General features: G+C 32.8%; 1 protein-coding gene and 1 long non-coding RNA gene across 2 annotated transcripts in view; both read left to right on the top strand.

Annotated features, from left to right (window-relative positions):
• LOC133187261 (uncharacterized) lies at nt 1-18,621 on the top strand. The gene is made up of 4 exons (XR_009721160.1): nt 1-18; nt 232-329; nt 15,348-15,420; nt 17,391-18,621. It is a non-coding gene; the product is annotated as an uncharacterized LOC133187261 (long non-coding RNA).
• The window catches only part of LOC133186797 (uncharacterized), a 130,175-nt gene that overhangs the window by 32,584 nt on the left and 77,605 nt on the right, over nt 1-19,986 (top strand). The window lies entirely within an intron of this gene.

Here is a 19,986-nt window from a genome sequence, read left to right as displayed (position 1 = left end):
ATTGGTCATTGGACAAAGGTAAATAGATTTATTTCATGAAACTAAACATGTAAATTACTAGGATATTAAAATATCACAATTAAAATACATGTACTGATTTATATATATATGGATATCAGTTGGTCTCCTTGATGGAGTTAAATGCATTTGTTATCCCTTTTAAGTGGATCATTTAAATATTATGCAGTTTATTTAGAAGCTCTTTATTATCTGCACTGTTCACTTTTACAGGGTGTATGCCAGAATTTTTTCAAGAACAGTCTGAATCTGACATGGAAAAAATTAAGAAAAACAGCCTTCCTGTTTATAAATCTACATTCTGACAAAGGGTAATTTTGTTTAGTTCAATTAGAAGTGCACATTTAAGTTCAGTTGCTTTCCTTAATGATATATTATAGCATTTTTATTCCCTTATGAACAATATGTATACTTGTAAAGCATGTATCACAAAATCTTCTGCAAACAAAGTTTTGGGTGTATAGTGTTTGTTGTTTAACGTCCCTCTTGAGAATTTTCACTCATATGGAGACGCCACCACTTGTCGGTGGAGAGCTGCAAATTTTTGTCCTATACTCAGCACTTATGGCCATTGAGCATTGAGGGATCTTTATCGAGCCAGCACCTACTGTGACATGGGACCTCGGTTAATACCTCTGTCTCATCTGAAGAACGGGTCTCCATGTCCCACAGTGGGATTCAAACTCGCGATGTAAGAATCAGCTTCTTTCTCCGCGACTCTAGAGTAGATGCTCTAACCACTGCATTTGCTCTACTTTGGCAACTTTGGGTGTATATAAGCATAGGAATCATCATGTCCATCTGTCTGTTCATGTGTTTGGCCACTTTTATGATTAGTTTTTTTGTTCCAATTCTGGCTGAGATAAATTGATTTAAGTCATCTAAATACAAACAAATTAAGGGAAAATACCATGGTATTGGAATGAACATTTTGGAATACTGTCTAATTGTTCCATTGTAGTTGGTTTCTTTAATGTTGAAATAATGCATCTGGTCTTCCTAATGCATGGCATACACTGTATGCATGTGTAATGTTAAAGTTGGCTGAATGTAAAACAGTTCTTGCATTATGACAAAGGTAAATAGATTTAGTTCATGTAACTAAACATGTAAATTATTAGGGTATTAAAATCTCAAGTTTTGAATACTGATTTACATGTGGATCGAGAGTAGTTGGTCTCCTTAATGCAGTAATAATACATTTGGTCTCCCTTATGCATACTGTATATTATATAAATTTAATGACTGACATGTACGAGGGTTGATCCAAAAGTTCGTGGAATTTCTTCTAGTGTTGTACCGATAATCAGAAAACATCGATTGTCGACAAAAAAATGCTACCGATTCCGATGATCGATTATAGTTTTTCACAATCGATCATCGGAAACATACTTCTAATACAATACATTCCGGAATTATCCATTTCTGGTTTAAAATTTATTTCTTCTTAACGAAGGAAAATGGCATCTGCATCTGATACTAGCCAACTAGCACGAAGCAGAGGTGATTAAGAACCGAAGATGCATATATAGGGCCTAAAAAAAATTATTTTTGTTTCCTGTAATAACCCGACCGACCCATTCAATTTACCCCCGGGTGAATTTTTTTTTCTGCCAAATCTGTGTTTGCTCTTTGGTTTGATCAATCAGCTGATTCTTTTTATTCAAAAAATATTAATTGTGTCTTTTATTTGAGATATGAAATATGCAACTTAGTCAACATTTACCTTAAATATAGAGTGATCAATTCCCCCCACGACTTTTTGAAGTTCGTTTTCTGCCGCTAGGCAGCCATGTTGGGTGTCCACTGTAAATATTTTTAGGTCTAGAAAGTGTAAAAGAAGCAAAACAACAAAGAAAATAATATATTATGTATTTTATATATTCATGTTAAAGAAATAAATAAAATTATTGTAATAGTCTGCTTTTTGTATACAAAACTATGAAGAAATCCAATTATCCAGTAATAATACATTTGGTCTCCCTTATGCATACTGTATATTATATAAATTTAATGACTGACATGTACGAGAGTTGATTCAAATGCTCATGGAATTTCTTCGTATTTTATTTTTTTATTAGTGAAAGTGGTTGAATACTGATTTACATATGGATAGTGGTTGGTCTCCTTAATGCAGTAATAATACATTTGGTCTCCCTTATGCATACTGTATATTATATAAATTTAATGACTGACATGTACGAGGATTGATCCGAAAGTTCATGGAATTTCTTCTTATTTTATTTATTTATTTGTGAAAGTGGTTGAAAATTACAAATAAGAATATAGACACTTGTTGAATTTTTTTGATAAAAAAATATTTTAAATATTAATGATAGTAACTCTATGGCAGTTGCCATAGCAAAGGATGTTTTAAAATGCAGGGGAGACATTTACTCGTTCATTATCATTTTAATTCTTAATACGTGATATAAGAAAAAACCTGCGCCAAGTGGCAAATAAAATGAGAATTTTGTCATAATGACGATTGCTTGACCACTAATATACCTGTATGTGAGAGTTTTACTGATTTAACTTGATATTTAGATTATTAGTTGATGATTTCTTGTTAATCTTTTAATTGTTAGAGAACGTCACATTTCAGTCAAGTTATAAGTTTTGTTAAAATCTTAGGAACACTCTGACTTAAAGGGGTATACTACTGATACAGGCTGGAGAAAAATGCATTTAGCAACTGATTTTCCAGTGGCGTGAGAAATTTAAGAACAATAGAACTTCCATGGTGTGGCTGCTTTTGGAGGGTCTGTTTTTCTCGTAGACAAATTAAGCGTTGATGGATGTTGACCGCTGACGTACTGTGCTTGACTTTGCTACTGAATTGGAATATCATATGGAAAGATGGGGAGTATTTTTGAAATATGAATGTAATATAAAGATAAGTCGATTGGTGGATACCCAGGCTTTTCTTGAGAGAAAAAAGGAGAAAAAGGCAGAATATTCTGTAGAATTACTTAGTTGAATTGAACATGAGGGTGAGATGCTCCTATAACATGACATGACATACTTAACTTGACGTTACGTCGAAGTCTCCCCCGGATTTTACAACTATCAGTGTTCAGAAAGCTCATGTGACCTTATTGGTAATTGGAACGTAGTGAAATTTTCCAGTATTGTTGCATAATGACTCTATATTATAAATATGCCTATTGTTTGCTTTCATCAAATCACAATAAAATTTTAAAAATAATTAAATTCCATGAACTTTTGGATCAACCCTCGTGTTAGAAAAAAGATGGATCTAAGATTGAACAGGTTATAATTCACCTGAGTCATTTAAATTACTTATTCTATCTGTTCTTGTTCAGTCATCATGTGTCAAGTATTGTCTGTAAACTATTGAACATTTTCAGCTTCTTTTCTGGAACCAGTTTCAACTAATTTCTCGGTTGAAGTACTGTATAGGGGATTAATTTCAGGGGTTGTAATTTTCATGTTTTTCTCTCCTCTGACACGATCGCGGTTTGTTGAATTCGCGGAATTGGTATATAACTAAGGTTACATGTACCTCCCTTCAATGTCTATATCCATTTACCCTAAGTTTTGGGGTATATGTCGATGGGATATATAGGTCGAAAGGCTCATTTTCAGCCGTAATTTTTAAAAAATCCTTAGATAGGACGAACTCAGAAGATAAGACGAGGCTTTGTATATCGATTTTCTAGAGATTCTTACGTAGATACTACGTATCAGAACATGTAAGCCTCTTTAACTTAACCCGTGATATTAACGTATTGATAAAATAAACTGGTATTTTTATGAGTACAGCATTTTAATAGTGTTTTATACAAACATACCTAAAACTTCGTTGAATTGTGATGTAACATATTTTCTCCAACTTGCCTGTTAAATGCCGTCGTAGTTTCACTCTGTCGTTAAACACATAAATACAGTAGTATACAACAGCTATAATTAGGGAAATACCCGAAATCAAACAATAATTATTTCCATTTTAGAACATCGTGAACACATTCTTTTATTCCGACATTATTTACCGGGGTACAATATTAACTTCGAAGACCGCCATTTTTATATTTCTTGTCCAGGGATTTGCTAAAACACGCAATTGACTATTACATATAACTGTGAGCAATTGAAATTAATCATATTATCATGCTTTAATTTTGCTTGAGATGTTGTTGTAAAAAATAAATTTAATTGAGAGTACATTCGCAATTTAACAGTCATCATGAATTTCACTGTTTTGTTTGTTCGATGATGTATTAATACCCCTGTAACGGCACGTGGATCTGTTAATCATGCCCTTCGGGTGTTTAAACCAACACAGGTGTTAACACCTTTGTGTACACAGTGTATATCCATTTATCTGTCAGACGATGAAAATTATATTAGAAGCCAATCTTTGTATAATTCAGTGTACCCCTTGGGATATAAAACAAAATAGTTATGACTAGCGGTGTATTTAGTAAATAATTCTAGGAATTTACTGGCAACAATTTATTTCACGCATTTTACATTTACTCGTAAATAAATATCACAAGACAATGAAAAAATATTTAGGTATACTATTTCAATTATTCGTTACAAATAAATGGTAAAAAAAAGAAAAAAAGATTACAATTGCGATTGTGAAAAACTCTTCCGTATTTTAAACTTTGATACGGTTGCGGTTTTATTTTTAGTAAACAATTGCGACTTCCAACTTCACAAGATGGACACAACATTCTGTAAATCTACTTTGAGACATTATTTACTAGATGATATTATAAGTTTTTGTACATCGACGGATATTTAATGGAACTTATTTTGTAAGAAATCAATGAAATAAATATTTAATTATGTTCCCCAAACGGAGTTTGGGAACATATTGTTTTTACTCTGTTTCTTATTATTATTATTATTATTATTATTAAGTCTTCCGTTCACAACGGAAGACTTATAGTAATTGTATTGTTTCTTTTTAAGTCTTCCGTTCACAACGGAAGACTTATAGTGATTGTATTGTTTCTTTTTATTATTATTATTATTATTCCTCCCAAATTTTGTGAGCGCGATTTCTCAGAGATGGTTGGATAGATTTTCACAATTTTTCACATGATAGTAGGCTTATATATGAAGTTTATATAAAATTCCGTTTTTTGAAAAATTCACTTTCGGTCCGAAGTTACGGCCGAATTTCCAATTTTTAAATGGACTTTTGTCCTGAATTTTTCTCGGAAACGGTTTGAGATAAAGATGTGAAATTTACAGGAGTATTAGATCATGACATTCTCTTTGTTTCGAAGTTGTTTTCGTTTGTTTCCGGTACTTCCTGTCCGAACCGGAAGTGAATTTGTTTTTGGTCAATTTTCAACTTTTTTGTTTTTTAATATTTTTTCAAGATATTATTATGTTTAACAGAGGTTATTCTACAAATACTAAATATATAATTTGTTTTGAAATCAGATTCCACATTTTGCAGATTTTCGGTATCGTCATTTTCCCTATTTACCTAGTGTGTAAACAATGGGCAAAGAAAGATAACTCTGACTTGTAAGTGAGAATAGAACTTTCGAGATAAAGGCTGAAATAGTATCGATGACGTCAGACATATACACTCTCCATATCAAAATATTTAGACGTTCCATATTCACTCTTCTAAATGTAAGAGTACGTTGGTTACCGCTTCCAGTGCATGTATAGTTTAAAGTTGCCAGTGTAGTGTAAGTCTGTATTGACAGTTAATTTATTTACACATGAATATATCTAAAAAAAAAATTAATATATATGTTAGGTACCTAATTCAAGTAAATATATTATAAGCACTGAATATACATTTATAGTGATGGACAGGCATGCAATTTTATCTATCTCGTATAGTAAGTTGTTCAGAATACGATAGTTATAAGCCTTCTATAATGCAGACGATTTATTATTCTCTATGATTTGAATGCGAAATTATCCCGATTTCCGAGTTTTATTTTCGATATTAAAAAATATTACATACACTCAAAAAGGAATTGAGCGATAGAAAATTGTAATACAGTACTGTTTTAAATCCTTTATAAATAAATTGATATCTGCCACTTAAAAGAAAGAAAATCAATCTATAGATTAGATTTGGTTATTACATGTATATTTGATAAAAAAGTTAAATTATTTATGACACATGATCTATACTCTATATACCCAAGGAATTATAAAAGATGTGAAAAGACGATTCCTGGATTCTTGTGAAATACTCAAAGAGTAAAAAAAAAATTTGTGAAAACGCGATTCTGTGTGAAATAATGGTACGCTATATGTTTCTTTTGAAAAAAAAACACGAAAAAAAATTGCACAGATCTGTTGATATGTGGGATAAGTATACCTGAATGAACACAATTTTATGCAATGATATATAATTATGTACATGCAACTGACGTCCGTACTTTTCCTTATAATTCATAAAACATAAAACTATCTAATTCTTTTGAAGCCCCCCCCCCCCCCCCCCCCCCGTCTTGATTAATATTTGGAGACGTTCGTGCAGCTAGGCATTTGAATTATATATTCGTTTTAGATTTAAATCTGGAACATGTGAATATAATTACCATTTACATGTATACAGAATTTCATATTCTATAATGGTAGATTTGTCATTATGAAATGTTCAATTTACGTCAGAGAGAGAGAGAAAAAAAGAGAGAGAGATTTCCTCTTAATCCCGATCCTCCTATCTATTTACATAGACCAAAAATTAGTTCTATATCGGTCACACCCATTCTTTATTAAATGTTTTCTTATTTCATAGTCAGGCATGGTCACATCCTGTATATTTTTCAGCTTAAAAAATATCACACGAAGTGCACGTGTGTTGACCTGTCAATCAAAATCACTTGACGCTGTATGCACTGCAATTAAGTAGCCTGAGTTCGAAATAATCTTGAAGTATGATCTTTAAGTAAATCTGATGCTACAAACTTGTGAAAAAATAGAACAAAATAAAAAATAAAATATCTCGGTATTGTGAACTTCGATTGTGGGACGTGGAGACCGGTCCTTTGGATGAGATCGTATAAATCGAGGTCCCTTGTCACAGAAGGTGCTGGCATAAAAAAGATTCCCCACTGCTCAATTGCGATAAGTGCTAAATTTGCAGTCTCCACCGGCGAGTGGTGGCGTCTCCATGTGAGTGAAAAAATTCTCGAGAGGGACGTTAAACAACATACGTATAATTAATCAATCAATCAATCGATTGCCGAAGAATTACTGTAATTGAATAATCTGTCTCATAGGTATGCTGTCAAATCTTGATATTTTAACTTTACAAAACTCAGTGACGTTACTAACTTAATTCATTATATTTTTTTTATAACACCATCACAATTATGCCAAAACATACACATAGTGAAGTTTATGATAGTACGGTGTTCGTTCGTCTGTTTGTTTGTCTTGGAAATGATTGCAAACAATTTTTTTAAATTGCTAATGATATACGTATACATGTATCTCTTATAGGTGCCAAATGTATTATACAAGATTGATAATGAAAATCAAAGTACCTTAAGTACTGAAAGAACTTTTTTCCAGTTATTTTTTTTTCTTTCACAGTAAATATGATATATACGTTTTTTACACAGAAAAAAGCAAATTCTTACAGATTTAGAAGAACGGAAGACTTTTTTGTTGCCATGGCAACAAGAGTCTAGTTATTATTATTATTATTATTATTATTATTATTCCTCCCAAATTTTGTGAGCGCGATTACTCAGAGATGGTTGGATAGATTTTCACAATTTTTCACATGATAGTAGGCTGATATATGAAGTTTATATAAAATTCCGTTTTTTGAAAAATTCACTTCCGGTCCGAAGTTACGGCCGAATTTCCAATTTTTAAATGGACTTTTGTCCGGAATTTTTCTCGGAAACGGTTTGAGGTAAAGATGTGAAATTAACAGGGGTATTAGATCATGACATTCTCTTTGTTTCGAAGTTATTTTCGTGTGTTTCCGGTACTTCCTGTCCGAACCGGAAGTGAACTTGTGTTTGGTCAATTTTCAACTTTTTTGTTTTTTAATATTTTTTCAAGATATTATTATGTATAACAGAGGTTATTCTACAGATACTAAATATATAATTTGTTTTGAAATCAGATTCCACATTTTGCAGATTTTCGGTACCGTCATTTTCCCTATTTACCTAGTGTGTAGACAATGGGCAAAGAAAGATAACTCTGACTTGTAAGTGAGAATAGAACTTTCAAAATAAAGGCGGAAATAGTATCGATGACGTCAGGGACATATACACTCTCCATATCAAAATATTTAGACGTTCTATATTCACTCTTCAAAATTTAAGAGTACGTTGGTTACCGCTTCCAGTGCATGTAAAGTTTGAAGTTGCCAGTGTAGTGTAAGTCTGTATTGACAGTTAATTGATTTACACATGAATATATGTAAAAAAAAAATTACTATATCTGCTAGGTATGTAATTCAAGTAAATATATTATAAGCACTGAATATACATTTATAGTGATGGACAGGCATGCAATTTATCTATCTCGTATAGTAAGTTCGGAATAAGATAGTTACTAAGCCTTCTATAATGCAGACGATTTATTATTCTCTATGATTTGAATGCGAAATTATCCCGATTTCCGAGTTTTATTTTCGATATTAAAAAATATTACGTACACTTAAAAAGGAACTGAGCGATAGAAATTTGTAATACAGACTGTTTTAAAGCCTTTGGAAATAAATTGATATTTGTCACTTAAAAGAAAGAAAATCAGTATATACATGTAGATTAGATTTGGTTATTACATGTATTTTTGATAAAAAGATGTCACATGATCTTTATTCTATATACCCAAGGAGTTATAAAAGATGTGAAAAGGCGATTCTTGGATTCTTGTCAAATACTCCAGAGTTAAAAAAAAAATGTGTGAAAATGCGATCCTGTGTGAAATAATGCTACTCTGTATGTTTCTTTTGAGAAAAAAAAAACATGATAAAAAAATTGCACAGGTCCTGTTGATATGTGGGATAAGTATATACATGTACCTGAATGAACACAATTTTATGTAATGATATATAATTATGTACATGCAACTGACGTCCGTACTTTTCCTTATAATTCATAAATCTATAATGCAACTGTCTAATTCCTTTGAAGCTCCCCCCCCCCCCCCCCCGTCTTGATTAATATTTGGAGACGTTCGTGCAGCTAGGCATTTGAATTATATATTCGTTTTAGATTTAAATCTGGAACATGTGGTTATAATTACCATTTACATGTATACAGAATTTCATATTCTATAAGAGTAGATTTGTCATTATGATACTGAAACGGTCAATTTACATGCCTGAGAGAGAGAGAGAGAGAGAGGAAGAGAGAGAGATTCCCTCTTAATCCCGATCCTCCTATCCATTTACATAGACCAAAAATTAGTTCTATATCAGTCACACCCATTCTTTATTAAATGTTTTCTGATTTCATAGTCAGTCATTGTCACATCCTGTATATTTTTCTGCTTAAAAAGTATCACACGAAGTGCACGTGTGTTGACCTGTCAATCAAAATCACCCGACGCGGTATGCACTGCAATAAAATAGCCTGAGTTCGAAATGATCTTGAAGTATGATCTTTAAGTAAATCCAATCCAACAAACTTGTGAAAAAATAAAATTAAATTAAAAAAATAAAATATCTCGGTATTATAAACTTCGATTGTGGGACGTGGAGACCGGTCCTTTGGATGAGATCGTATAAATCGAGGTCCCGTGTCGCAGAAGGTGCTGGCACAAAAAAGATTCCTCACTGATCAATGGCGATAAGTGCCAAAGTATAGGACAAAAATTTGCAGTCTCCACCGGCGAGTGCTGGCGTCTCCATGTGAGTGATAAATTCTGGAGAGGGACGTTAAACAACATACGTATAATCAATCAATCAATCAATCGATTGCTGAAGAATTACTGTAATTGAATAATCTGTCTTATAGGTATGTTGTCAAATCTTGATATTATAACTTTACAAAACTCAGTGACTTTACGTTTAATGTGATACTAACTTAATTCATTATATTTTTCTATAACACCATCACAATTATGCCAAAACATACACACAGTGAAGTTTATGATAGTACGGTGTTCGTTCGTCTGTTTGTTTGTCTTAGAAATGATTGCAAACATTTTTTTTTAAATTGCTAATGATATACGTATATCTGTTATAGGTGCCAAATGTATTATACAAGATTGATAATGAAAATCAAAGTACCTTAAGTACTGAAAGGACTTTTTTCCAGTTATTTTTTTTCTTTCACAGTAAATATGACATGTATGTTTTTTACACAGAAAAAAGCAAATTCTTACAGATTTAGAAGAACGGAAGACTTTTTTGTTGCCATGGCAACAAGAGTCTAGTTATTATTCTTTTTTCTTGTTATTTCTTCTCCGGTACTTTTTTGTCCGCGAGTGTTCTCGGTAACTGCTCATCCAATTGAGTTAAAACCTTTTTAGGGTTAATAGGCATGTTATGTAGATTTGCGGAACAAAGGTCATTTTGCGCGCACGTGCATGCACGTGCGTGCGCGTGCAATGGGTAAAATGACCAATATACTTGATATAGCTGTAATTTTTATATTTTTTGGTGAAATGCTTTGATACTCAGAATATAAGGATATATTAAAAGTATGAACAAGATGACATGGTCAACATGCACATGCATGCGCGTGCGCGCACGCGCAAAGCGGAAAAGAACCAATTTACTTGATAATATCGTAACTTTTATACTTTTTGATGAAATGCTTTGATACTCAAAATATTTATATATATAGAAAGAGTAGACAAGATGACATGGTCATCATGCACATGCATGCATATGCATGCACGTGCGCGCGCGTGCAATGTGTTAAATGACTAATATAATTAATATAGCCGTAATTTTTATATTTTTTGATGAAAAGCTTTGATATTAAGAATATATATATATATTAAAAGTGTAGACAAGATGATTTGGCCATGATGCACATGCATGCACATGCGTGCGCGTGCAATGTGTTAAATGACCAATATACTTAATATAGCCGTACCTTTTATATTTTTTGATGAAAAGCTTTGATACTATGAATTAACAGACATATTATAAGTCTACACAAAATGGCATGGTCATTATGAACATGCATGCATGTGCGCGTGCGCGCAATGCTAAGATGACCAATATGCTTGATTTAGCCGGAACTTATATATTTTTTGATGAAATGTTTTGATACTGAGAATATAAAGATGCATATATAGTATAGACGGGATGACTTGGTCATCCTACACATGCATGCACGTGCGCGCGTGAAATGCAAAAAATGACCAATATACTTCATTGCCTTATTTAATGAAGCTTACAGGAAAAAAGTCACCAAAAGGGAGTTGGGGAGCGTTTGGGGAACATCTGTAACGGTCCCCGTTACAATTATAACTAGTTAATTCTTTGTTTATTTTTTTTTTGGGAAAATAATTTTAAAAAATACGAAAATGGCACAGATTTCCTTTAAAATTGACGTTAATTTTACTGATTTGGGGGCATTTTTCGTAAACTTGAGCCTTAGATAGGACGATTCGTTAAATAGGATGACCCCAGCGGTTCTGAGAAAAAAAAGTATCGTCTTATCTTCCAAAACTTACGGTAATCCATAGCATAGCTAGAAGGCATTAATCAGCGTTATGTATTCACTTCACGAACAACAGGGTAGATTTATATATACATCAGCAAGTTCGATAGTTATTTGAATGATTTTATAAAACCAAAATGTCGACAAAAACATGATAATGCAGGTAACAAATACACGTCGTAACATAGTTACGTACGGGTATTCAAAACCCATGACCCTAGTGTTTTGATTGATGAAACATGTAGCGTTGGCTATTAAAACAGTTTTTTTTTTTTTTTTACAAATACAGGTTATTATCTGCTGGGTGATCTAAATTAATGTCAAGCGTGATAATTAAAATAATTGAATGACAAGTACGATTCATAATTACTGAAATGACCATGTACTGCACGTATATTTACCTATCGTAGTCTATTCTCAAATTTCCAAATATAACATGTAGGTTATTGAAAACTTATTCACTGTTTCTTGAATTCACGGATTTATTCACACCGTGAATATAGTGAATATTAACACCGCGAGTTATTTTCCCCCATACAGTATACAGACTTAATATAGAAATGATTTTATCGACTTTCTCAATCTATGATGAATTTAAAAATGTAAATATAAGCATTTAATTGTAAATATTTAACATTTAGCATCTCATAACCAGAGTTGGAAATTACTGACTGCCCGAGGCAGTCTGTTTTTCAGGTAGGCAGGGACAAACTTTAGATTAACCTCGGTGGTCGGGGTCATTTAAACAGGTAGTTCCTGTTTTCCTTCTTTTTTTTCAGGGTATAGTAAGTCTATAGAAATTAAGTAAAATATAGTATATCAAAGGAACACTTCTAGTTAAAAATATGAGATGACCTATAGGACCAATATTGGTTCAGTCTTTAGAAAAAGCTTACCGATATATGTTCCAGTCACTGACTTTAGGTCACGTGTGTAGTTTCTTGTTTCTCATGTATTGCTTTAGTTCTACATTAATGGTAATCTAACAACCAAGCTTTATGATAAACGTGATGACTTTAACTTTTCAATCATCAACATCCCTTACTTATTCAGCAATATACCTTCATCACCTGCATACGGGGTTTATATATCTCAGTTGATTCGATACGCAAGAGCATCCTCTATGTATGAACAATTTTTAAAAGGAGGTAAGTTATTGACAAACAAATTGCTGAAACAAGAATATCAGCAGTCTTGTTTAAAGTCATCATTTTGTAAGTTCTATGGTCGATACAATGACCTTGTCAGCAAATACAATTTATCATTAAGTAAAATGCTGACTGACGCTTTTCATACTTATTGTTAGGCCATTATTTACACACTGAATTGTGTATGGAATTTTCTATTGTTTCCCAGTCGTGACAAGGAGCACACAGCGGGTGTGAATAGTCTGCAGGGGATGCTCACTCCTCCATGGCACCTGATCCCACCTCTGATGTTTTGGAGGTCCGTATTTGCTCTGCTCCTATTTTGTATTTTTTGATGGGCTTTTGAGCTTGAATACTGATTGTTATCTCGATATATTTCATTCTACTCAACTGTGTGTTCATGTGATCCTACCTCAATATTTACAGAATGATACATCCTTTGTTTGAGGGTCATTCTTGATGTCTGACTGAGTAATGGCAATGGGACATAAAACCTTAACTGACCTTACCACATTCTTTTCTAATCTGAAAACCCTCATGCATTTTTAGCATAACATATCGCCAATGCACACATTTTTCCTGAGGAATGAACTGCATCTACTCTGCATAGAACAGTATCTCTCCCACTGGCACAACAGTACTATTACATGTCATTATGTTCTTGAAAGGCAAACACAGCAATTATTGCTCGGCATGATTTTTTTTCATGACACCTGCAGTATCGAGTAACACAAAGTGAATGATTCATGTCCTCGAACAAAGTGTGCTTACAATGAGGTTTAGTTCCGGTTGATTGCGTTTAGTTAAAGAGAATTATGATCTGCATTTCCATAGATGTCTTTTATATCAACACCAAACATGCATTTAAGGAAGAAAATATATTAAGTAAAATGCAAAAGCCTGTATTAAAAAATCAAAGGACAAGTGCACTTAAGCAATGCTTAATGGGTCCTTTTTCAGTGCCATATTACTTTAGAATGTATTACCAAATTGTTCTCTTTTGGTAATAGTTAAACACAAGTGGACATTTCTAATTAAAATCACATTAAAACATCACCTAAATCAGCATGGATTTGAAACAAATGAAGTTTTTTAAATGTCTATAGATACCCCAAATCCGGAAAAGTCGTACCGAACCTATTTTGAGTTTCGTTTATTTAAATCAAGGGGAGGAGACATTTAAATCAGACACTTGAACAATCTGATGGTGGATCATTGACAGGCGCGTATGCCGAATGATACTTCTTGTGCTATTTTACCCGAGAAAAAAATCGAATGAAGTTGTATAGATACCTGTATCCATAGTGATCAAACTAAGAAATTTGCATGCTTGCATTTGAAATAATACAATAAGTATTAACATTAGTTCCTTTAAATTTTAAAATGAAAAAAAGTATATTTAGGTGGCTTTCAATACCAGTACCATTGTCTTGCATGAATGTTAAAATGGTTGACACTTTTATTTATGATGACATTTTAACGACACTAACCTCTTCTAACCATCCCGTGTTCCTAAAACCAAATACATACAAACTTCTCTATGCGGCTTGACTTCAATATAATGATATAAAACGTGGTTATGTTTTACAGTGAACATCTTTGAGGAATGTTTACCGGGGTAGAACTCACGTGACTACCAGTATTTTAAATAATTTATTCCACGGGTGGGTTCAACATAGGTCATACAGGTAAATAGCTCTTGCTTGTTATAGGAAAAACATTGAACTTTTCATACATTTTTAATATTTTAAGTACAAGCCTAATCATGTACAAATTTCCTACTTTCACACAAGTTTTATAAATGTATAATGCATTTTTTGTCAATCGCACAAGTTTGTATAGTGTTGGGCTGACAATAAACAAAAGCTTTGAAATGAATGACCGTCCTCGATTTACTATAGAAAATCACGAATGTCGGCTGACCCCTACCACATTGTATGGCTTTGCTCTTTGTATATTCAAAATTTGTTGAATCTTATGGTTTAGATATCAATTAATGATCTGAGATGGAAAATTATGCTTAATTTAATTTATCGGGGCCCATAAGTGCACTCGTTCTTTAGTGTTTATACAGGTAAAAAGTTTGAAAAAATAAAAATGTGCCAACAAATGGTTTCGAACCAGGACACTAAAAATGTTCATGGTGAGAGTCTGCGGTCTATTGTTCTGGGCTATGCTGACTATGAGGACATTTGTAATAAATATAAACCAGTATGATAGAAATAGGTTTTCACGTTTTTTGTAGGTTTTTTTCTATGAATTTCGACCCTAGGCACCTCTAAAAGAACCTTGTTTTAAATAATCATAATTTAGGGGCAGGCAAAGGGTGATTATATTGCATCTATCGGGTATAATTTTCTTATCAGAAAATTGTAGAGATATGCAAGGTTAATTAATGACAACATTTATTTTTCCTTTTTGCCTAATACTTTTATGATTTTCACTAATAAATTGATTATTGAAAAAAAGCCTTTAATATGACTGCTGATTTTATCTCCATCTGTTAATTTTCAACACCTTTTCTCATGATTATAGTAGATAGAGAACAGATTATGATTTCTAACATTTACTTTTACAGATCATTTTCTTGAGATAGGTGGAACCAACAGTCAAATACAGACACTTCTAAGAAAAGTAAAAATCTGGCTCAGGTAAAAAAAAAAAAAAAAAAAAAAAAAAAAAATCATTTACAGTTTTAACAATTAGTAATTTTACCTTAATTAACTGGAAAAATCTTATTTGACGAAAAACAGGTCAAGAATGAAGAGTTTAAAGCCTAGTAGGGATTTTGGTCAATCATTACAGGTAATCTGCAGTCCCTCTTGAGAATTTTACACTCATATGGAGACGCCACCACTTGCCAGTGGAAAGCTGCAAATTCTGTCCTATACTCTGCACTCATGGCCATTGAGCAGTGAGGGGTCTTTATCATGCCAGCACCTACTGTGACATGGGACCTTGGTTTATAAGGTCTCATCCGAAGGACTGGTCTCCATGTCCCACAGTGGGATTCAAACCTGCGACATAAGGATCAACTCCTTACTTCGTGACTCTAGAGCAGACGCTCTAACCATGGCGCCACGCTTGTGACTAGCTCAGTTTTAAAGAAATCATTCAAGATATTCTTTATCAAACTTAATATGCTGATACATATATAATTAGTAAGACCTATTCAACTATTTCAAAAACTTTTGACCTTTCCTGTGACCTTGACCTCACTTTCCTTCAATTTGCATTTTGCATGGTTTTAAAACCATTTAAAATATTGATATCTAAGGCTATGCATCTATACATAATTTGGTGAGAATTTATCATTTATATCCATTTTTTTTTAGATCTCAATTTCAATTTTAAAGAAACTTTTCAAGATATTCTCATCAAACTTCATACACTAACACAAAATTTCATGTTGCATTACTATACACTCGGCGGGCATACATGTCCTATGGACATATTTCTAGTGTATTGCTATTTCTGTTGTTTGTTTACTTCCGGTCAGTAAGTGCCCCCTAGGGGCAAGCCCCAGTCCTGTTTTCTTTTCCAGGGTTGCAACAGCGCCCCCTAGAAAAACAAGTTGCACCATCCAATTAAATCGTATTTTGTGCTGCTTTATGCCAATGAAATTAAGGCTGGACAGCATATGTATTATATTCTGTTCAATGGGGTTGCCGTATTTTCAAATAATTAGGATAGACTTACCACTTCAGCATTCCTTTCATCACTGAAGTGATATACATGGTCAAAAATTGACTAACTTTCATTTTTGTGTCAACTGCAGAGCAGAACGACACTTAGAGATCACTTTACCTGGTGTCTGTCTGTCCGTCTGTCACACCTTATATCTCCAAAATTTTGAGAGGCAGGGTTTTGATAATTAGCATTTATATATGTTTTTGAGCTCATGATACTATACTTTGAAACTGTATGAAATTCAGTTACCACACAAACTTATATTTAAATACTATGAAAATACATTGGGATCAGTATTCCACAATGAATCGTGTTGACTGACAAAGTGACAATTAAAGTAAAGACAGTCTGAAATTCCTTTCCTCCGAGGATTGTTGGAAGCACCTACATGTGTATTAATAAAATGATAAATAGTTATTCCTCATAATTTTAATTAAATTATTCATTTGAGGACTGGGGAACCATATTTTCTCTGATTGCCAGATTCTATCCCAGTCTTTTAAATACTTTTGGGTCCTTTTTTTCCTTGCAGGCAAATGCTTGAACCTCCATGCTAATATTAAATTAATAGCTGACCACTCTTAGATTTATTTACCTCTTTAATGACGATACCTAGCAGGTGACATATACATTCCTTGAAACACTCTAGTTCCTATTTGATTTTCACTAATATAAAGATTATTGAAAAAAGACTAAGGTGCTCTATAGTGATCAGTCTATTCATTCATCTGTCTGTCAAATACACATATCCCTTAGTTATGCTTGTTCAGAATACAGGTGACTCTAAATACTTCAAACTTTATATTTTTTAATTAGATACATGTAGCTGCTTTGGAACATCTGAAAGGTCTATTACATTATCACTAGTTTTACTAGTTTTCTTCATGTAAGTTGAATATATTTTAAACTTTTAAATTTTTATTTTTTCCAGGTAAGAAAGAAATTCAGGAGTTCTTAAATTGCCCTTGGAGTTCTTGGATTGCATCAAACTGCTAAAAGACCTCAACAAAAACAGCGTCTTGAAAATAAAAATGAAAATATTCAGTGAAAAAAAAATGATGAAAGAGCCACTAAAAATCTTCAAGCCTTTGAGCTGAAATCTGGAAGTCAATCTGTGGACTTTACTAGTAAGTCATAATTACTAAGTCATCATTTGTGTATAATAAATACACTAAACTGTAAACACTTGTTAAAATGTGTATAATTTTTAGATATAATTTGTATCTCATAGACTTCAATAGTTTCATGTAATTTAAGTAATAATGAAAATTTCCTGTTGTCTAGCTAGATTAGAAACTATTATTGTCCAATTTTGGATATTGTGAAATAATTCATCTAGTATGCACACATGTGTGTACACTTATGTGTAAATTAATTGTTATAGCAAATTCAATCGATCATTAAGTTGAATGTTGACTAATGTTTTTCATCAAAATTGTTTACACTGAATTGTTTGTGGATTTTTCCATTTGCCCAATCATGTCAAGGAGCACATGGCAGGAAATGCTTTCTCCTCCATTGCACCTGGTGTTTTTAGAGTCTGTTTGCTCTGCTCTAATTATGTATTGTTTCAATGGACTTTAAAGCTTGATCACTGTTGGTAATCTTCATATTTCATATACGATTAGAGTACTTGAAGAAAACTGTAAAGATTTAACATACAGTATAATGCATGTATATTGCACTTTAAGTACAGTGTATGTGGTTAAGAAATGTTAAATCCTCTCATAGTGCATTGAATTTGTTGAAAATTAGAAAATGTGTTGAAATTTTTTTTGAAATAATGTTAGATTGCAGATTTTTTTAAATCATGCAAGTAAGAAATTGCTAAATATTTTTTAGATTTTCTGGACAGTCTAGATGAGTTCTCACTATATACCTAGCATTGTCATCCAAGTTAAAATTTAAGGAGCAAGGTTCATTCCTAAGCTCTACCTGGACAAACTTGCATGGATTAAAGCACATTAACAGATTTACTTCAGATGCTTGACCTGATCTACATTTTCCTCATGTGTTTTTTTTTTTGTTTTTGTTTGTTTGTTGTTTAACATCCCTCTCAAGAATTTTTCATCCATATGGAGATGCCACTACTTGCTGGTGGAGAGCTGCAAAATTTGACCTATACTTTGCACTCAGGGCCTTGAGCAGTAAGGGATCTTTTTTGTGCTAGGCGGGACCTCGGTTTATATGGTCTAATCTGAAGGACTGGTCCCCACATCCCCAGTGGATTTGAACCTGAGACTTAAGGATTAAATCCTTACTCGCGACTCTAGATTACAAACTCTATCCTTTGCGCCACATGGGGGACTCCACAAGATTAAGTGTTTTGAGCAGTCCTATTCTCATGTAATTATAAACTCTATGTTGAACAAACCTGCAAAGATGATGTATGTACATGTAAATGTTTCAGGGTACCAATCCTTGATTTGACTTAGATATTCTGGATTAATGACCAGTTTTTTAGAGAAGGTTCATTCAAAGTAACAATATACTCTTTGGTGATCAGTAAACATAGATGATGTATCCTGCTTCTGATGCTGGATGTAACATACATTTTCAGGGTTATTGAGCAGTTAAATCTAACCCAGACCAACTTGCATAGATTTTGGATCCAGGTGATATACATTACCAGAGTGTTTGTTAAGTGAGACTTTGCCTTACTAGTAGATAACATTTATAGAAGTGAGCTTTGTATTCTTTGATTAGGTATGTTTTTTCTTTGCTCAGGATATATACAGACCTGCCTACCCTTCCGCTTTTGGCGTAATTTTTCCGCTTTTTACCACAAAATTACGCTGTTACGCCATGAAAACTAATTTTATGCTTTTTAAATATTTTTTCATAAACAACTTAATGAAAGGCTAATTTTGGAGTTAAAGTAAAGGTTTTCCTTAATGAAAACGAGAAGGTAATTAATACTAATTAATGGAGGGTTTCGGTTCTTCACGATATGATTATTTATGATACAAACAACATACGTTATACACGTTGTAGTTATGCCTTTTAAACAGGTTGCATGCCAAAATTAAGGAAACAAAACTTTTGAATGATGTGTGCAATAAGTAAAGTCAGTTTAATTTTCAATTCGGTTTATTCTTACATTGCTAAGAACAACATAGAGACAAGTAAATGTAAGAAAAACAAAATCGAAATAGCGGAATAATGTAGAATTTGTATTAATATGCGATTGAAACTCTGAATTATGTGATTTGCTAATTTTTTTCCAAACGTTCATTAGGAATGTTAGATAAATAAGTTTGATTTGACTGCAATTACGATACCAGTTTTTACAACAAAGGGACTTTTTGTCTATAAATGATTTGAAAAAGAAACATTCATGCTTGCTTTGTTCAATGATGTACAATTTCAGGTTGATTCAGACAATATAGTAGCTTTGCAAAACATCAAAGTAGGGAAACATAAAGGATTACGCCTTTACCTCATAAATTCCACTTAATTGAGTCTTGAAATTACACCCTCGCAATGAAAAGGGTAGACAGGTCTGTATATATACCATCAGTGCCAAC

The sequence above is a fragment of the Saccostrea echinata genome, unplaced genomic scaffold, assembly GCF_033153115.1.
Source record: "Saccostrea echinata isolate AGI-Se365-2 ecotype Australia unplaced genomic scaffold, CSIRO_AGI_Sech_v1 ptg000014l, whole genome shotgun sequence".
Lineage (NCBI taxonomy): Eukaryota > Metazoa > Mollusca > Bivalvia > Ostreida > Ostreidae > Saccostrea > Saccostrea echinata.
Note: the sequence above shows the minus strand (reverse complement) of the source record. Positions and strands in the feature narration are given on the sequence as shown.